The sequence below is a fragment of the Palaemon carinicauda genome, chromosome 6 (genome assembly GCF_036898095.1).
Source record: "Palaemon carinicauda isolate YSFRI2023 chromosome 6, ASM3689809v2, whole genome shotgun sequence".
Taxonomy (NCBI): domain Eukaryota; kingdom Metazoa; phylum Arthropoda; class Malacostraca; order Decapoda; family Palaemonidae; genus Palaemon; species Palaemon carinicauda.
The window spans coordinates 22,275,594-22,295,344 of NC_090730.1; the positions used below are offsets into that span (position 1 = coordinate 22,275,594).

General features: G+C 34.4%; 2 protein-coding genes across 2 annotated transcripts in view; one reads left to right on the top strand and one right to left on the bottom strand.

Moving 5' to 3' along the window:
* LOC137642496 (uncharacterized) overlaps positions 1 to 5,468 on the bottom strand; it is a 32,420-nt gene extending 26,952 nt beyond the window's left edge. The window contains exon 1 of the mRNA XM_068375101.1: positions 5,204 to 5,468. The gene's annotated coding sequence lies outside the window, so the exon portion shown is untranslated. The remainder of the gene's footprint in view (positions 1 to 5,203) is intronic.
* The window catches only part of LOC137642498 (uncharacterized), a 297,295-nt gene that overhangs the window by 123,019 nt on the left and 154,525 nt on the right, over positions 1 to 19,751 (top strand). The gene's annotated exons all lie outside the window — the stretch shown is intronic.

A 19,751-nucleotide genomic window follows, 5' to 3' on the forward strand; every position in this document is an offset into this window, starting at 1 on the left:
CATTCCAACACTAAAAAAGCAAAAGTTTTACGACACTATTTGGCAATATCTTACGGAAAAATGACTTGCCAAAAAAATTAAAAAAAATTAAAAAGGGGCACTCGCGGTAAAATGCCCAACATTCTAATATACGGCATCTCAGATAAAAAAAAAGACATGCACGTGTTAGCCCAACCATCAAGGCACACTTTCTAACACATAAACATGAAAAAAAAATCAATAATATACGGCAATTACTTACTACGTAAAATTTTTTACAAATATTGAAAAAAAACAGAAATTGGCAACCGCAGTTAAATACCCAATAGACCAATAACTACGTCGTATCTGACAAAAACAAAGTCACGCATGGGTAGCCAGATCATCTAGACACACTTTCCAACACTAAACAAGCAAAAGTTTTACAGCACTATTTGGCAATATCTTACGGAAAAATGACTTGGCAAAAAAATGAAAAAAAATGAAAAAGGGGCACTCGCGGTAAAATGGTCCTCGTGGTGATGAACGACATTTTAACTAAAAAAAAAATCATGCACATGGTAGCCAAACAATCCACCAAGACTTTCCACAACTGATAACCTATACAAGTTGCACCATTCTACGACAATTTCATAATACGTAATAACTTTGATAATTATGCAAATTACCTTAGAAGGGTAAACTCGGTCGCGCTCGACCCCGACGCGTCTCAGAAATCGGGGAAGGAGTACAGCTACAGCAATGCACATCTGGACACTACTAGAGCGTGTAGGGGAGACACCTCCTGCAGGTCGATCACCCACAAATTCAGTCACGGTGGTGAGTCACGCGAGAAAAACCTCTTTTTTTTTGACGCTCGGGGTCGCGTACGACCCACCGTACCTATCCAGGGTTAATACTCGATACACATGATATGTTGTTTGGCCTGGAAAACAAGCTTTTTACATGTGCGGATGATGCTACTCTCTTTGCACCAGTTCCATCGCCTGATTGTACAGTAGATCTGGGGGTTACTTAGAATCCCTTGATACAGATGTAGCTAAAATTAGTGTATGGTGTAAATTTTTGGGGGGCATAAAGTTGAACCGCAAACAAAAGTCAAAGTATGGTTATAATTAGGTGAAGGGTAGTGACTCCTCAACATCCAGATACTTACATTGATAATGCTTTTTCTTTTAACTATTTACAACTCCTTTGAAGATTTAGGTGTGCTTCTAGATTGCAAATTTACTTTGGAGAAGCACATTCGGTCTGTTTTTCTCCAATTGTACAAAAAAAAAAATGGGCTCTTTTTTTTTTGGTCAATCTATCTTAATGAAATGTTTTAATTCTTTCATTGTACCTTGTTTCAAATATTGTTCTCCTGTCTGGTCTTCAGCAATTGATTCTCATCTGAATTTGTTGGACAGGAACTTACGGTCTATTAAATTTCTTATTCCTGATTTAGATATTAATCTCTGGCACCGTCGTTCAAGTAGTTCATTATGCATGTTGCATAAGATTTTTTCATAATTCTGACCATCCTTTACATTCAGATGTTCCAAGACAGTACCAGCCTGTTCGTAATACTAGGTATACAGTTAATTTTAAGTCTTGCCTACTCCATCATAAGGCTCAATACTACACAGTATTCTAGAACAGTGTTTCTCAACCTTTTTCTGGTGGTGGCCCCCTTCAATCCAGTGCAAGTTCTTGTGGCCCCTCCATGCCAACTTTGAGTTCTAATGCACCCCCCCAGCACCCGCCATCCGTCCATCCCCTTAATACGCCTAGGGAAGTAGGTCTATTAATGGTTCTAGCTTGAATAGTACCATGTACTCAAAACACTAATTTCAGGTATAAATCAAATAACAATATTAATTAGAAAAATATTTTATTTGAATACTTATTTATTTACAAAAGGAATACAAAACAAGGAATACATGTAGGTACAATTGGCTTTATCTTGAAAGGTTTCAGTGGGATCCCTGTGACTGATGCAAGGCTGCCAACTTGTCAGTGTTTGGCTTGAAAGCTGTTAGAGCGAGACGTAAATTGCCTCTTTTTTTTTTTTCTATGTCAAGGCGAATTCGTGTCTTTGACAGCAGGCACATCACCCGATTGAAACCAGTCTCAACCAAGTAAGATGTGGGAAAGGCAAGTAAGAGCAACTTCACATCTTTCCAGAGTATTGGGTACTACTTATACATATCTTGATTCATCCACAGCTTCTGGTGTCCTCCATGCTTGAACCTTGCTTGAGCTGTTGTGTTATTCTGAAGTTCAATGAGACATTCTTGTAGGGTGACATCAACAATGAAGGGATCCACAAACCAGTGTGGCACAGTCATTTGCAGTAGGTCAGAGAAGTGAGTTTCTATATCATTATGCAACTGCTTCAGATGGTCAACATTCACTGCTAGGTCATCATCAAGCAGTTTGGTGGATATAACTGCTAAGGAAGGAAACTGTGCAAACTCTCGTCTTCCAAGGTTCAATCAGAACAGCTTGAGTTTCCCTTTAAATGCAGTAATTGCCTCCTAGCAGGAAAACAGGGTGGAGTTATTTCCTTGAAGCTCTTTGTTCAGAACATTTAGCTTTTCAAATATGTCTGACAGGTATAAGATGTCACTCTTTGCATCAACAAGTTTCTGACCAAGTTCTGTCCCACTAAAGAAAGAGATAACACTCCCTAAGTGCAATAAAAAATAGTGCACAGAAAGATCGCCTCTTTCAGCAATTATGTGAAAAGATGACAGCACTTCTTTTAAAATGCGTAAAGCAGTTTCCTTTTCCTTGTAATTTCAGGTTAAGGTTATTTAAATGTGAAATTATTTAATATTTCAAGTGTTTTGAACTAAAACCTGACTTCAGTGTGCAACGCATTTTCAAATTCTTCATTGTTCTTTTCACATAATTGCTGAAAGAGGCGATCTTTCTGTGCACTATTTTTTATCAAGTTGATAGCCTTGATAACATGCCCAAGTGCTTCATGCAGACGTCCTGCTAGGTTTTTGGCAACCAGGTGCTGCCAGTGAACAACACAGTGCACACAAACGACATTAGAAACAGCTTTTTGTAAGTAAGCACTGAATCCCTGATACCTTCCAATCATAACAGCAGCGCCATCTGTTGCACAAGCCACAATGTTCTTGAGTGTAATGTTATTCCCCTCAAAATAGACCTCAAGTTTTTTGAAGATGGATTCACCTTTAGTGTCATTCGTTAATTTCAATGCGAAAAGCATTTCTTGACATATTTCATGAACATCAAGAAACCAGACAAATACCACCAGAAGAGCAAAATTATCAGGTAAAGTTGATTCGTCGAGATGAAGCGAGAATTCATTCACCTGCAGTTTTGAGACTAATTGGCTTTCAACATCAGTTGCCATCTCATCAATGCAGCGTGATACTGAGGAGTTGCTCAGAGGAATAACACTAGTTACCTCTTGTGGACTCTGATGACTGTTGAAAGCACTACAGCCACAGACGGCATGATCAGAGATTCATCGATAGTATGAGGCTTACCTGCTTTTGCAATCAAATTTGCTCTCTTGTAAGAAGCCAACATCCCTCTATCTACTTTTGCCCCTTTTTGGGTAAACATATGATTCACTGTCATCTTTCCTTGGAACTCATCAAGTAATTTTTTGAAGAAATCTAGCGGCTTGTCTTTCTTGTCTTTATGTGCAGTCTCCAGATGCTTTTTCAGTTTGCTGGGACGCATACTTTCATTTGAGAGTGAGGTCATACATAGCAGGCACATATTTCACTGTCTGCAAAAATTACCTGGTACTGTATATTGAATTGAATGATGTTTAAACTAAAGTCAAGCATGATAAACAGAATATTCGAAGCATAATAATGATTTATTTCAAAATATTACACATTTATATATTTTGTGGGTCCTAAATTTTCTGTGCCCCCCCCCCCCCCCATGGCCCCCCATTTTTCCAATTTTGTCTCGTGGCCCCTGAAAAATTCTCATGGCCCCCAAGGGGGCCATATGGCCCACGTTGAGAAACGTTTTATCCCAACTCTGACTAAATTCTTAAATGATCTTCCTAATCTAACAGTTGAATCGGTGAAATTTTAGAAGTTCAACCTTGCAGCACATATTTCTTACATACACACACACACACATATATATATATATATATATATATATATATATATATATATATATATATATATGTATATATATATATATATATATATATATATATTAGTTGTTACTAATCTTAAAATATTTCATATTCGTTACTTTTCATAGACAGATTGGCTCTAAACTGTTAAATCAGTAAAATTCATTTCAAGTTAAAAACAGATATTCTAATTTGTGTTAATATTCGAGTTTTAGCCCTGATGATGAGTTGATAGTCACTGATAGTGTTTCGAAAGCTTGGCTGGTCGTGATAAATATATCCCAAAATATTGTGTGTGTGAGAGAGAGAGAGAGAGAGAGAGAGAGAGAGAGAGAGAGAGAGAGAGAGAGAGAGAGAGAGAGAGAGAGAGAGACTACTTTGTATATTAGTATACAATTTCTCTTGAGTAACCGGTTTAAACACTTGATGTCAAATCATGCATATGTGTGAGCATATAATATGTAGTTATCACCGCTATATCAGAAACATTGTTTACATACGTGCACATGAGAGAGAGAGAGAGAGAGAGAGAGAGAGAGAGAGAGAGAGAGAGAGAGAGAGATAAATGAATGACTCACGCAGCTGGCATTTCCTATCTTTGAATGTGCTTTGTCATTATCACTAGCACCCAAGGACAATATCGTTATCATTTGTCCGAGTCTAGAATATGATCTAGAATGTTCCGATATTAAATTTTGTCGTGAAATTTATGTTGTATTAATAAATATGTGTTTTGGCCATTCAAAATTACCGTATTCTTTATAGTTGGGTTGTGTTGTGGATAATAATATACTTAGCTATGAGCAAGTGATACGATTTCTTCAAAGAGAGCATTGGAGCCGTTGTAAAGGCATGCCTCCATTTTTTGTAGTGATGTGCTTGTGATTCTCGAACCTTCGTTGCCATTCATTAATTTGCAAGAAAATAAACATTTTCATAACAATCTTCTTTCTTTTCCGTCATTACAGAAGCTAATAGATTCGCGCGTAATTGTGGGCCGTACTGAACACGTACTTGTTGAAGCGTCCGAGAACCTTTACCAAAAACACTAATTATTGTTCGAGAAACATGACACTAGCAAAGTTGCAAACTACTTACCGATATTTTCCTACGGAGTCTTACGGACCACACGTTAGTCGTCTGTTTTGTACTGCATTTACACGAACAACCATTCTTCTAAAATCGATGTTTTTATCTCTGATAAATCCCTCCCATTACGAATGCACGTCTACCTCACAACAAAGGCTTCAGTGTTGAAGGTGGTCGGTCCGAGCCGCCGGTTGCTGCCTGCAAGGCCTGGTCTGTCTGTTGTGGCCGTCTGGCAGACTGTGTTACACTCGCCGCCTTAGCAACCCCAATCAACTGCTTGTGACTGACTGACGTCATCGTGGTCATAGACACCAAATGCTTCCAAACATACAATTCATTTAGATTATTTGTTTGAAGATATCGATTATCTGAACACCGGAAACACCTGCTTTCAAACATCAGAGAGAGAGAGAGAGAGAGAGAGAGAGAGAGAGAGAGAGAGAGAGAGAGAGAGAGAGAGAGAATGTCTGTGGTTCATATTATGGCCAAACGTTTATTGTTATCGTATCATTAATGTATACTTTGAGCACATATGGGTGTTTAACACACACACACACACACACACACACACACACACACATATATATATATATATATATATATATATATATATATATATATATATATATATGCATATGTATCATTAAATCTGACACGTTAAGCTAAAAATTTATATCAATAGATTCAAGCCACGAAATAAATAAAGTTTTCAACGAAATCCGTACATGATATATAATTTATATATATGTATATATATATATATATATATATATATATATATATATATGTATATATATATATATATATATATATACATATATATATATATATATATATATATATATATATATATATATATATATATATATATATATATATATATCGTATACTGTTTATGGAGATACAGAGAGCGCGTCTGGCTTTTTCAACTATGGTTGTAGCTTACCGAGTAATAATAGAATAGTAATCTCCCTTATATGATAAAATTTAAGTGTCTGACTATGTATATATATGTATATATATATATATATATATATATATATATATATATATATATATATATATATATATATATCCGGTCACGCTCACCCTGGTGAGAGGGGATACCCCGAGAGGAAAAGGGGGAGGATGTGGGATGGCTCATTTTTGACAGGTCGCGTACACTTAAAATATATAAAATTATTGGTCATTGATATTTTAACCTCTCAAAAATTGTACTCTGAAAGTTTAACGATTGATTTTTGTGAATATCTAAAAGAAAAAAAATTACCTTTGATCAACCGAGAGAGCAGGGAGGCTAAACTGACCACAACCAGCTCATGGGAATCATCAACAGAGTATGACAAACCACCATGTATGGCATTTATAGAGTTTGGTAGGTAGTAGGTTGGCCGAGACACCAGCCACCCGTTGAGATACTACCGGTAGAGAGTTATGAGATCCTTTGACTAGCCAGATAGTCCTACATTGGATCCTTCTCTCTGGGTACGGTTCATTTTTCCTTTGCCTACACATACACGGAATAGTCTGGCCTATTTTTTACAGATTATCCTCTGTCCTCATTCACCTGACAACACAGAGATCACCAAACAATTCTTCTCTCAAGGGGGTTAACTGCTGCACTGTAATTTTTCAGTGGCTACTTTCCTCTTGGCAAGGGTAGAAGAGACTCCAGCTATGGCAAGCAGCTCTTCTAGGAGGACACTTTAAAATCAAACTATTGTTCTCTAGTCTTAGGTAGTGCCATAGCCGCTGTACCATGGTCTTCCAGTGTCTTGGGTTAGAGTTGACTTGCTTGAGGGTACCCTTATCAAGAGGAAAGTGGCCACTGAACAGTTATAGTGCATTAACCCCCTGGGTGAAGAAGAATTGTTTGGTAATCTTAGTGTTGTCAGATGTATGAGGATAAAGGAGAATTGTAAAGAATAGGCCAGACTCTTCGGTTTGTGTTTGTTTGTGTGTGTATATATATATATATATATATATATATATATATATATATATATATATATATATATATATATATATTAAATATATATATATATATATATATATATATATATATATATATATATATATATATATATAGGCAAAGGTAAAATGAACCGTAACAAGAGAAAGTTATACAATTTAGTACTACCTGGCCAGTCAAATTACACCATAACTCTCTAGCAGTAGTATCTCAACGGGTGGCTAGTACCATGGCCAACCTACTATTTAGCAAAAAAAAAGTATTTATTCAGATGGCCCTACTAGTATTAACTTATGCATCAGAAATTTGGAGCCTTACTAAAGCCTTAGAACCCCTCTTAACGAGAGAATGCCTTGATGAAGTCATGGGGCTTCAGCACGGCATATCATTCCCGTGCTGAAGGCTTGTGACGGGCAAGAGGGCTCTCGAACTGGGGAATTTCTTTTCCTCAGTTTGACTCTAAATTTCTCTCATTCTTTTTCTATTACCTCTTATTGCTTATTCCTCCTTCATAATTATCAGCTGTCTCCAACCTTGCTGTCAAAACTCTTTTACCCATTTCACTGTCCAGGTTTTTTAGAGGGGACATTGTATCCATGATCGGTTTTTATTTCAAAATCAATTGTGGGAGCTGTGGTGGTCTTGCCAACTGCCCGAAAATGTTTGGACACCTAGGAGTGTCAGTATTCCCATACTGGCACGCGGAACTATCTCTTAGGAAATTTGGCCTTCGGATTCCAGGGGTTGGCGATTTTATAGAGATAGGACTCTCGGCATTCTGTCCGGTTTGCCTGCCACTATGATTAGAGTGGGGATGATTGTATTCTTGAAATGCTCTCAGTCCCATCAAGCGGGTTTGGCATACACTTGAGCCACTCTAATCATAGTGGTACCATCCCTTTGTGGTAGGGTAGGGAGTGGACATTTGGTAAGCAGCTTTCACAGGTGTCATTGGTGGAGAAATTAATTCCAGGAAAGGCTAACGGTGTCTTCTTTGGAATTTCAGACAGTCTTAATTTTTTCTCTCCCTTAAACTATTTTTTTTTTTCCATTGTTTTTTTTTCATTGTTATTATGACCCCTTCCCTCCCCCTGAAAAAATAATTAATGAGTAAACTTAATATTCCCCGTACCCCTGGATCAAATGGCGAACCCCAGACACCGTTGACGACTTATGCTTGTTTAAATAGGGAAAGCTCTGTTGACAACCTCGGCAATAAAAAGGATTCCTCCAACAATACTTCTTTGACCAGTGTTGTTAAAGACAATTTATCGGCACTGGTGGAAAATGATGCTTGTAATAACCGTAATACTTTACTCTCTGGTTCTGGCTCATTACCAGATCCAACAAAAAATCTGAAAATTCTCCACTTAAAAAACATACCAATTGGTTGTAGCTATGACATAATTCATGAAGCCTTCTGTAGATTTGGAGCAATCAAAGAAATTTTAATGGAGCTTAATGGTAGTAAAGGCTTTTGGGAAGCTTGGGTATCATTTTCAAGTTTTGAGATTGCTTTAGAAGCAAATAAAAATTTAGAGAGCATAAAAATTGACAATTGTTTGATTTCTGGGGCTTTATGTGATAAAGCACCAAGACACCTAGAGGTATATAAACCAGAAGAATGGATGGAAAAAGAAATAGAGCATAGACTTCCAGAAGTAAGAACCCCCAAGCCCCCAACATGGATAATTGCATCTGGAAAGATAGAAAATTATAACTATTATAAGATTAGTAAATTTATACAAAAAAAAGTTGGATTAATTAAAAGTAAGGATATTAGTAGATACGGTAAGCAATCTGTTTTGATTAATGCAAAATCAGATACTCAAGCTCACATGCTTTGTGGCATGAAGATTGCAGAAATTGATCCTATTAAGGATATTAAACCACATATGAGCTTCAGCTATGGTAAAGGAGTAGTTTTTGATAAAGATCTATATGAATTCTCAGAACCAGAAATTCTGGACATGTGCCCTGCTAATGTTTGGAAAGTAAGTAAGATCCCTCAAACAAGCATGGTAGTTTTAACATTTGAAACCCCTGTTATACCAGATCATATAATTATTGAGAATGAAAGAGTACGTGTTCGAGAATATAAACCTAGGCCTTTACAGTGCTTCAATTGTTTCAAGTACGGTCACCCTTCCCGGTACTGCAATAATACGAAGATCTGTATTAACTGTTCTTTGTTAGAACATGGCCAATGCAACAGAGATACAACCTGTGCAAACTGTAAAGATAATCATAAACCAAATGATAAAAGATGTAGAGAATACAAGAATGAAGAAGCTGCAATCTTGAAAGCAAATGCTGAACATATAAGTGTAGGTTATGCAAAGCATTTACTCAATCGGCAACTTAATTTTGCTCGCGCAGTTAAGATGCCAACAAAAGATTATAATCCACTACCCCTTACTACCACAGGGGGACCAGTGGCAGCACCTGGCCCGTCAGGTGCATCTCCCTTAGTGGTAGTAGCCCAGCCATCTGGGTCAAGTGCTCAGGCTATAAAAGCCAGAGCACAAACCTCCAAAGAGGTCAATATGGTGTCCAACACACCAAAAGTATTGTCACCGATAGGAGCATCTCCCCTAGAGGTAGTAGCCCAGCCTTCTGGGTTAAGTGCTCGAACTGTTGAAGTTCTAGCACAATCCTCCAAGGAAGCCAATGTGGCTTCCACCACCTTAAATGTATTGTCTCAGGCAGAATCTCTACCTGATTTGATGGAGATTGGAAAACAAGATCTTCCAAAGAGGAAAAGGTCCCCATCATCCTCACCTTCATCTAAGTCAGGTAAGTGCCCTACTGCTCATGATCCTAAGGTTGACTCTTATAAAGATTCTAGAAAGAAAGAAAAGAAGAGTGGTGGCCTAGTAAAGCCTTCCATCTCCAGGCCTTACATGGCTTCATCTGAAAAGTCCCAAAAGACAAATGAGACAAAGAAAAATAATAACAAAAGATAATGTCTATCATCCAGTGGAATTGCAGAGGTCTAAGTACTAGCATTGAGCAAATAAAAACTTTAACCAGGGACTCAGACACGAAGGTAATTTGCCTACAGGAAACCAAGATCGGTGACAAACCATTTAATCCTGGACTCAATTATCATCTTTGTAGATCCCCTCCTTTGCAAGCTGCAAGAGCTCAAGGTGGTACAGGTTTTATTATTCACAAATCTGTAAAATTTGAAACAATCCCACTCAATACACCACTACAGGCATGTGCAGTTAGAACTCATATCGGGAAAAAAATTACTTTATGCTCGCTATATATTGAACCATCCTTAGAACTTTTCCTCTTAGATCATGCTGGTAATCCAAGAAGGCTTAGACTTTCTGACCTCCAAGACTTGATCAATCAGCTTCCTGCCCCTTTTATTTTAATGGGTGATTTTAATGCAAAGCATACTTTATGGGGTGGAAATGTGTGCGATAGATGGGGTAATCTTGTTGAAGAATTAATCGACAACAATGATGTAATACTAATGAATGATGGTTCTCCAACTAGGTATGATGTATTCCACAACTCTACATCAGCCATTGATTTGTCAATCTGTTCCTCATCCATTCGATTGGACTACCTTTGGTCAGTAAATGAACACCTACATGGCAGTGACCATTGGCCAATAATGTTAAATTATGTCCATAATCTTCCTTCTCAGTGTCCACCAAAATGGAAGATAGATGAGGCAGACTGGGCAGCTTATGAAAACTGTTCACACACTGATAAAGAATATGATGAATTTACATCTCCAGTGCATGCCTATCAACATCTTGAAAATATTATTGATGATAATGCTAGCAAGTTTATACCTAAAACATGCGGTTTACCTCATCGCTCTGTAGTTCCTTGGTGGAGTAAAGAATGTGCCAACGCAAGAAAAGTGACCCGAACTTGCTTCAGAAGACACTTGAGGACAAACTATTTAGCAGATAGAATAGCATATCTCAGAGCCTGTGCCAAACAAAAAAGAATTTTTAAAAAAGCAAAGAGAGCATCTTGGAAGAAATATATATCTAATATTAATACCAAAACTCCTTCAAAGGAAATATGGGACAAGATTAGAAAACTTCAAGGTAAATTCGTCCCTAAGCCTCTACCAATATTAAGGGAAAATAATAGATATATATCTGACCCCAAAGATGTAGCAGAGGTTCTTGCTAAGCACTTTGCTCATGTATCAAGTGCTGACAACTATTCCCCAGCATTTCAACAAATTAGAGCATCAACATCTGTTGTTCCTCCTGCTTCTTCAAATACTGAAGCTTTTAACCTGCCTTTTAGTATGGAGGAGATGCAAAATGCTATCTCCAGCTCTTCTTTAACTGCCCCAGGTGAGGATGGCATCCGGTATGAAATGATATCACATCTTCCAGTGGATAGCAAGGAATTTTTATTAGAAACCTTTAATGGTCTATGGGCTTCCCATACATCTCCTGATTCCTGGCATACTTCAATTGTAATTCCAGGCCACAAGTCTGGTAAAGACCCAGAACTGCCATCTAGTTATAGGCCCATATCCTTGACCAGTTGCATATGCAAACTATTTGAGAGAATGATCAACAACAGACTTGTGTGGTATCTAGAATCAAAAAATCTTTTATCTAACAGACAGTTTGGTTTTAGGAAGAACCGAAGTACTCTAGACCCTTTGCTGATGTTATCAAGGGAAATTTCAAATGCTTTTTCTAACCAAAACCAGGTGGTGGGTGTCTTTTTTGACCTTGAAAAGGCATATGACACCACCTGGAGGGGTGGTATTTTAAAGCAATTGGCCTCATGGGGTATAGGAGGACATATGTTCTCTTTTATTGAAGAATTTTTATCAAACCGCTCCATTAAAGTGAGAGTAGGGTCAGAACTATCTTCATCCTACATGCAAGAAGAAGGTGTCCCCCAAGGCAGCGTATTGAGTGTGACCTTGTTTGCTGTTGCTATTAATAGTCTCATTAGTCACATACCTCCTGGCATACAAGGATCACTATTTGTCGATGACTTTGCAATTTATTGTAGTGGATCATCTGCACTACAAGCATGCCAAAATCTTCAAATTGCAATAAATGCTGCTTCCGCATGGGCAAATTCTCGCGGATTCATGTTTTCTCCTCAGAAGACCAAAGCCATTCGCTTTACTCGTACTCGTAAAAGGGAAGAGATCCCCACCCTTTTCTTAAATGATTGTATTTTGCCATATGAGGATAGTGTCAAGTTTCTTGGAGTCATTTTCGACAAGAAAATGACATTTGGTCCCCATATAAATGACCTAGCTATCAGGGTTAAGAAGTCACTGAACATTCTGAAAGTGATATCGCATTTTGATTGGGGTGCTGATAGAACAACTTTGCTTAGAATTTATACATCTTTGTGTCTGAGCAAGTTAGACTATGCATGCCAAATATATGGGTCAGCTACAAAGACTTTACTTGGAAAACTTGATATTGTTCACAATGCTGGGCTTCGCATCTGCACAGGTGCTTACAGAACATCTCCCATTGACAGTCTCTATGTTGATTCTGGCATACCTCCCCTTTCCATTCGCAGAGAGGAGTTGAGTTTGAGGTTTTTAGCTAGGTCCCTTGCTGTGAGAAACAATCCTAACTGTAAATATGTTAGGGCGCCTTTAGATCGGGCTCCTAACAGATCTAGAGTGCCTAAGCCTTTGGAAGTACAGCTGAAAAATGATGCTAGAGAAGTAGGTTTGTTAACAGCACAGATAGCAGAGGTAGGATATCCCAAGTCTCCTCCTTGGTGTAATCCACCTGTTAAAGTATGTTTTACGGCAGGAGGGAAAAATACCTTACCTAGTAGGGTAATGAAAAGTGAGTTTTTAAATCATGCTGCTCAACATCATGGGAAACATGTTTTTACAGATGGCTCCAAATCGGCTGCAGGAGTTGGAAGTGCAGCTGTGGTGGGGGATATTGTTATTAGAAGGAAACTCCCATCCTCTTGTTCAATTTTTACTGCTGAGTTGTACGCAATAATTCTCGCAGTCCAACATATTTTTAAAAATGGCAACCAAAATAGTTTTTATACAATTTTTACGGATTCCAATAGTGTTTTACTCTCATTAAAACAAATTATGCCAGGCCATCATCTAGTACAAGAGGTGCAGGACTGGTTAGTACTTCTGCAATCTAGGAAGAGTATCAGTGTTCACTTCTGTTGGGTCCCTGCCCATGTTGGGGTGGATGGGAATGAACAAGTTGATAAGGCAGCAAAGGAAGCTTCAGGGCTAAGTAATCCATCCCCCTTGAGTATTCCTTACAAAGATCTTAAAAGTGAGATTCATCTTTACTGTAAAAATAAGTGGCAAGCTCGATGGTCTGAACTGACCACCAATACAAAATTGAAACAAATCCACCCATTGGTGGATAAATGGTCATCTTGTAATTCTACAAGTAGAAGGGATACAATTATTTTAACTAGGCTGCGTATTGGCCATACACATGCAACGCACAATTATTTAATGAAGAGTGGGGAAGGGAGACAGGCCCCTCTTTGTAATACCTGTCAAGTGACAATGGATGTTAAACATATTTTAGTCGATTGTCCTGTTTTTAATCTCCAGAGGAGGACACATTTACTCCAGGACAAACCGTTAAGAGATATACTGGGGGAAAACTGTAATACCCCGAACTTGAGAAAATTTATACAAAGTATTGGGTTATATTACGAGCTATAATTGATTTTATTAATTTATTTATTTATTTTACCCTTTTAATCGCTATTTATTTCACATCTAGATTTTATTGTATGAAAGTGTTACGATTTGTATTAAAGGTTAAAATGATACTAAATGGTGTGAGTGTACAGATATGATTGAATGTTTTTTGTTATATAGCGCTGAATGGCCTTTGATGCCCCAGTGCTTGGCTTAATGCCTAAATCCCATATTCAATTCAATAAAGCCTTAGAACATATGTTAGTTACAACTAAACGAGCTATGGAAACAATAATGATTGGAATAACACTAGGAGACAGAAAAGGAGCATCAAGGATACGAGAACAAATGAAAATAGAGGACATTCTAACAAGAGATAAGTAAAATAAGTGGACGTGGGCAGGACATATAATGAAAATGACAGATGATAGATGGACATTAAAAATGACAGAATGGGTCCCTAGAGATTGCAAACGAAACAGGGGAAAGAAGAGAAGATTAACGAGTTAAGAAAATTTGCAGGTCTGGAATATAAAGGCCTTAAACAGACGCGAGTAGAAGGACATGTGTGAAATACTTTTCCTGCACTGGAATAGCAACGGCTTATGATGAAGATAATGATGGCATATTAAGAAAAGAAAGAAAAATGTTTAATTTTACTTCAACGCACCCTCCCTCGCATATGATTACCACGTGCGTTTTGTAAGCATTTAATATATTTTATCAACCCAGAATTTCAATTACCTCTCCTAACACATCTAGGTCACCCAGAAGACTAAAATCACTGCCAGATCTTTGCTCAGACAGGGTCTATAACGTTTACAACGCTCCCAGGAGGCTAAGATCGCTGCCAGATCCTTGCTCAGACAGGGTCTATAACGTTTTTTTAACGCTTCCAGGATAAAGTTACTTCCAGATCTTTGCTCAGACAACATCTATATCGTTTTTTAACGCTTCCAGGTCTCTGCCTGGCGTTTGCCAGACGGGAGTTACAGTCCCGCCTAGACTCGTTAGTGCCTTTAGTGTCTGCAACCTTACCATCCTTGTGAGCTAAGGTTGGGGGGTTTGGGGGAGACTAGAGGTCTATGTGCCGAGTCATCAGATGCCATTGCTTAGCCCTCCTTAGTCCTAGCTTGGGTGGAGTGGGAGCTTGGGGGCTGATCATATGTATATGTGGTCAGTCTCTAGGATATTGTCCTGCTTACTAGGGCAATGTCTCTGTCCCTTGCCTCTGCCATTCATGAGCGACTTTTAAACCTTTAAAACTCTCCTTAGGGTTCCCTTATTTGGTCTTCCACTACCTCCTTAACTAATCGTTTATCATCTAATGTAATGGTATTATGAAACAGCGTCACATTGTTTTACTCTATTCTATTCACAACTGGCCTTGTTCCAGTTTCTGTTGTCAACCCCCAACTTGTTCAAGCATTCCTTTCAAAATCTTGTACTGTATTCCCTGAATGGTGATTACCAGACGGGGGTTCAAGTCTCGCTCAAACTCGTTAGTTTCTTTGGCCGCTGCAACCTCACTATCCTTATGACCTAAAGAGAGGGGGTTAGGGGGAGCCTATAGGTCTATCTGCTGTGTCATCAGATGCCATTGCTTAGCCATCCTTGGTCCCAACTTGGGCGCTGATCAAATGTATATGTGGTCAGTCTCTAGGACCTTGTCCTACTCGATAAGGCAATGTCATTGTCCCCTGTCCCTCCCATTCATGAGCAGCCTTTAAGCCTTTAAAACCATTCTCTTAATTATTTATATTTATATTCCTTAACTGTTTCTATCCTTATATCTCTATTAAGAATTTATATTCCTAAACTGTTTGTTTTTATATTTCGTTTAAGTCTTTATATTCCTTAACTGTTTTTATCTTTATATCTCTATTAAGAATTTATATTACTTTACTGTTTCTATCTTTATATCTCTATTAAGAATTTAGATTCCTTAACTGTTTCTATTTTTATATTTTTTTAAGAATCTATATTCCTTAACTGTTTCTATTTTTATATTTCTTTTAAGAATTTGTAATCCTTAACTGTTTCTATCTTTATATCTCTTTTAAGAATTTAGATTCCTTAACTGTTTCTATCTTTATATCTCTTTTAAGTATTTATAATCCTTAACTGTTTCTCACTTTTTTTATCTCTTAAGAATCTATATTCTTTAACTGTTTCTATCTTTATATCTCTATTAAGAATTTAGATTCCTTAACTTTTTCTATCTTTATATCTCTTTTAAGTATTTATAATCCTTAACTGTTTCTCACTTTTTTTATCTCTTAAGAATTTATATTCCTTAACTGTTTCTACCTTTATATCTCTATTAAGAATTTATATTCCTTAACTGTTTCTATCTTTATATCTCTATTAAGAATTTATATTCCTTAACTGTTTCTATCTTTATATCTCTATTAAGAATTTATATTCCTTAACTATTTCTCACTTTTTTTATCTCTTAAGAATTCATATTCTTTAACTGTTTCTATCTTTATATCTCTAATAAGAATTTATATTCCTTAACTATATCTCATATTTTTATCTCTTAAGAATTTATATTCCTTAACTGTTTCTATCTTTATATCTCTTTTAAGAATTTTATATTCCTGAACTGTTTCTATCTTTATATCTCTATTAAGAATTTATATTCCTTAACTGTTTCTATCTTTATATCTCTTTTAAGAATTTATATCCCTTAACTGTTTCTATCTTTATATCTCTTTTAAGAATTTATATTCCTTAGGTGTTTCTATCTTTATATCTCTTTTAATAATTTATATTCCTTAAATGTTTCTATCTTCATATCTAAAGAATTTTTATTTCTTAACTGTTTCTATCTTTATATCTCTATAAAGAATTTATATTCCTTAATTGTTTCTATATTCATATCCTTATAAATAATTTATATTTCTTAACTGTTTCTATCTTTATATCTCTATAAAGAATTTATATTCCTTAACTTTTTATATCTTTATATCTCTATAAAGAATTTATATTCTTTAACTGTTTCTACCTTTATATGTCTGTAAAGAATTTATATTCCTTAACAATTTCTCACTTTTTTTATCTCTTAAGAATTTATATTCTTTAACTGTTTCTATCTTTATATCTCTTTTAAGAATTTATATTCCTTATCTGTTTCTATCTTTATATCTCTTTTAAGAATTTATATTCCTTAACTGTTTCTATCTTTATATCTATTTTAAGAATGTATCTTCCTTAACTGTTTCTATCTTTATATCCCTATAAAGTATTTATATTTCTTAACTGTTTCTATCTTTATATCTCTATAAAGAATTTATATTTCTTAACTGTTTCTATCTTTATATCTCTTTTAAGAATTTATATTCCTTAACTGTTTCTATCTTTATATCTATTTTAAGAATGTACTGTTTCTATCTTTATATCTCTTTTAAGAATTTATATTCCTTAACTGTTTCTATCTTTATATCTATTTTAAGAATGTATCTTCCTTAACTGTTTCTATCTTTATATCTTTATAAAGTATTTATATTTCTTAACTGTTTCTATCTTTATATCTCTATAAAGAATTTATATTTCTTAACTGTTTCTATCTTTATATCTCTTTTAAGAATTTATATTCCTTAACTGTTTCTATCTTTATATCTATTTTAAGAATGTACTGTTTCTATCTTTATACAGTATCTCTTTTAAGAATTTATATTCCTTAACTGTTTCTATCTTTATATCTATTTTAAGAATGTATCTTCCTTAACTGTTTCTATCTTTATATCTTTATAAAGTATTTATATTTCTTAACTGTTTCTATCTTTATATCTCTATAAAGAATTTATATTCCTTAACTGTTTCTATCTTTATATCTCTATAAATAATTTATATTTCTTAACTGCTTCTGTCTTCATATCTCTATAAAGAATTTATATTCCTTAACTGTTTCTATCTTTATATCTCTATAAAGAATTTATATTTCTTAGCTGTTTCTATCTTCATATCTCTATAAAGAATTTATATTCCTTAACTATTTCTATCTTCATATCTCTATAAAGAATTTATATTCCTTAACTGTTTCTATCTTTATATCTCTTTTAAGAATTTATATTCCTTAACTGTTTCTATCTTTATATCTCTATAAATAATTTATATTTCTTAACTTTTTTTTATTTTTATATCTCTATAAAGAATTTATATTCCTTAACTGTTTCTATCTTCATATCTCTATTAAGAATTTATATTCCTTAGCTATTTCTGTCTTTATATCTCTATAAAGAATTTATATTCCTTAACTATTTCTATCTTTATATCTCTTTTAAGAATGTATATTCCTTAACTGTTTCTATCTTTATATCTCTATAAATAATTTATATTTCTTAACTTTTTTTTATTTTTATATCTCTATAAAGAATTTATATTCCTTAACTGTTTCTATCTTCATATCTCTATTAAGAATTTATATTCCTTAGCTATTTCTGTCTTTATATCTCTATAAAGAATTTATATTCCTTAACTATTTCTATCTTTATATCTCTTTTAAGAATGTATATTCCTTAACTGTTTCTACCTTTATATGTCTGTAGAGAATTTATATTCCTTAACTATTTCTATCTTTATATCTCTTTTAAGAATGTATATTCCTTAACTGTTTCTATCTTTATATCTCTATAAATAATTTATATTTCTTAACTTTTTTTTATTTTTATATCTCTATAAAGAATTTATATTCCTTAACTGTTTCTATCTTCATATCTCTATTAAGAATTTATATTCCTTAGCTATTTCTGTCTTTATATCTCTATAAAGAATTTATATTCCTTAACTATTTCTATCTTTATATCTCTTTTAAGAATGTATATTCCTTAACTGTTTCTATCTTTATATCTCTATAAATAATTTATATTTCTTAACTTTTTTTTATCTTTATATCTCTATAAAGAATTTATATTCCTTAACTGTTTCTATCTTCATATCTCTATTAAGAATTTATATTCCTTAGCTATTTCTGTCTTTATATCTCTATAAAGAATTTATATTCCTTAACTATTTCTATCTTTATATCTCTATAAAGAATTTATATTCCTTAACTATTTCTCACTTTTTTTTATTGCTTAAGAATTTATATTCTTTAACTGTTTCTACCTTTATATGTCTGTAGAGAATTTATATTCCTTAACTATTTCTATCTTTATATCTCTTTTAAGAATGTATATTCCTTAACTGTTTCTATCTTTATATCTCTATAAATAATTTATATTTCTTAACTTTTTTTTATCTTTATATCTCTATAAAGAATTTATATTCCTTAACTGTTTCTATCTTCATATCTCTATTAAGAATTTATATTCCTTAGCTATTTCTGTCTTTATATCTCTATAAAGAATTTATATTCCTTAACTATTTCTATCTTTATATCTCTTTTAAGAATGTATATTCCTTAACTGTTTCTATCTTTATATCTCTATAAATAATTTATATTTCTTAACTGTTTTTATCTTTATATCTCTATAAAGAATTTATATTTCTTAACTGTTTTTATCTTTATATCTCTATAAAGAATTTACATTCCTTAGCTATTTCTGTCTTTATATCTCTATAAAGAATTTATATTCCTTAACTATTTCTATCTTTATATCTCTTTTAAGAATGTATATTCCTTAACGGTTTCTATCTTTATATCTCTATAAATAATTTATATTTCTTAACTGTTTTTATATCTCTATAAAGAATTTATATTCCTTAACTGTTTCTATCTTCATATCTCTATTAAGAATTTATATTCCTTAGATGTTTCTATCTTTATATCTCTATAAAGAATTTATATTCCTTAACTGTTTCTGTCTTCATATCTCTATAAAGAATTTATATTCCTTAGATGTTTCTATCTTTACATCTCTTTCAAGAGATATAGTAAGGGTATTTTAACTCGATTGTTCATATTATTCGTA